Below are 1,626 nucleotides of genomic sequence, written 5' to 3'. Positions count from 1 at the left end.
TTGGATACAGGAGAAAGACCTGTGGAAGCCCAGAGGAGGAGGAGCAACTGGATCCCAGAGGAAATGCATGAAGGGGGATCTGAGGCCCTTTCTGGGGTACATTGTGTTCCCCAAGTCCTTGTCTATTTAGAAGTCATAACCATGATCTCCCTTGGTGTTATAAACCTCTCTAGGTTAATACTGGACAAGGAAGGACTCTAATTTGGATGATTGGGGTCCTTACAAAAGAACACCAAGGCAGAGCATGGCTCAGTGGGCTCCCTTGCTAATGTCTGGGGTGCCCTAGTACCCACCAGGCCCTGCCCTGTCCATCCCTGGTCAGAAACCCATGTGTCCATGTGCGCGGGTTGAGTACTTCGTGGGGCTCAGGACACGGGTGGAGTTTGTGTCGTCCTTCCATAGGCTCTGGAACACCTATGGGGCTTTCAGATGGGCGAGGCCCTGGAGCGCAGTGTCCTGTCGGAGTGTCCTAACTTTCACAGCATGTCTGTGTGGCTCCTGGTTTTCATCTCTCAGGAGAACTGCAGGTGGAAACAGACAAGTGCTCCTCACAGGCATCTTTAGGGACCTTCAGGGTTGAGGTTAAGTGAGAATCCAAACCAGAGTATGGGTGAGCTCCAAATGCCACATTTTAGACAGGGCAAAGAGTCCAGGGGCACCAGTGACAGAGCTGGGATGTGGCTGGAGTGTGACTCGGACTCCCCTCTGTTGACAGTTACAGTGCCTTCTCAGAAAAACTGAGCACTTGGGTGACCATATTCTCTCTGACGCCTCTAATCTTAAACGAGACGCTGGCATTTTAAAATTGTTGTCGAATAAGAATATACTTAAAAACACTAAAGACAGCAATAAGTTAATTGCCTAATTAATTAGTGTGAAAAGGTTTTTGTCCTGACATTCTGATACTGGGTTTCCCTTCCCCCACAGCATTTGCCTCCATCTTTATTGTTATCGCCCCCTCCCCACAGCCATCTCCTCTCTGTCTTTTCCATGTGCAGCATCCTGAACTTCAGTACCATCTCCATCCCTAGGTCCAACCTTCTCCCACTGGTAGCGGGGTGCCCGGCTGTCTAAAGGAGCTGTAGGATGGAGTGCCACACAGCACAGATCAGCAGGATGGGGCTGCATACGAAATGTGCTGAGGCTGCTCACCGCATGTCTAAGACAGTCTCCGGTATTGAGACAACCTTCTCCAAAGCATGGCTAAGGCACACGTCCTTCCCTGTCCATCACTGGGGAAGCAGGCCTATTTCTGTAACAGCTGCAACAAATGGGTAACGGGGGACCAATCAGAAAGCCCCTTGCTGTACACGTGACATGAGACCCTCCCTACACACATTCTACAGCAGCTAGCAGCATTGGAGGTCTCTGTGGGGGCCCAGCCCTAGCTCAGGCTGGCTGTCCAGTTCTGCCCAGGCTGTCCGTGTCTCTACCTATGCAGCACTGTGAACACTACCCCGGTGTGTAAGCTCATCCTAGCAGCCTGGATGATCAATGGACAGGCTGATCAGCTGTGAGCTTTGCATTGCCAGGATTTCAAAACAGTTGCCAAACATTTTCTCTCTCTCTCTCTCTCTCTCTCTCTCTCTCTCTCTCTCTCTCTCTCTCTCTCTCTCTCTTTTTGTC

This window comes from Mus pahari, chromosome 15 (assembly GCF_900095145.1).
Source record: "Mus pahari chromosome 15, PAHARI_EIJ_v1.1, whole genome shotgun sequence".
Classification (NCBI taxonomy): Eukaryota; Metazoa; Chordata; class Mammalia; order Rodentia; family Muridae; genus Mus; species Mus pahari.
The sequence above is the reverse complement of the archived record's forward strand: the minus strand, read 5'-3'. Positions refer to the sequence as shown.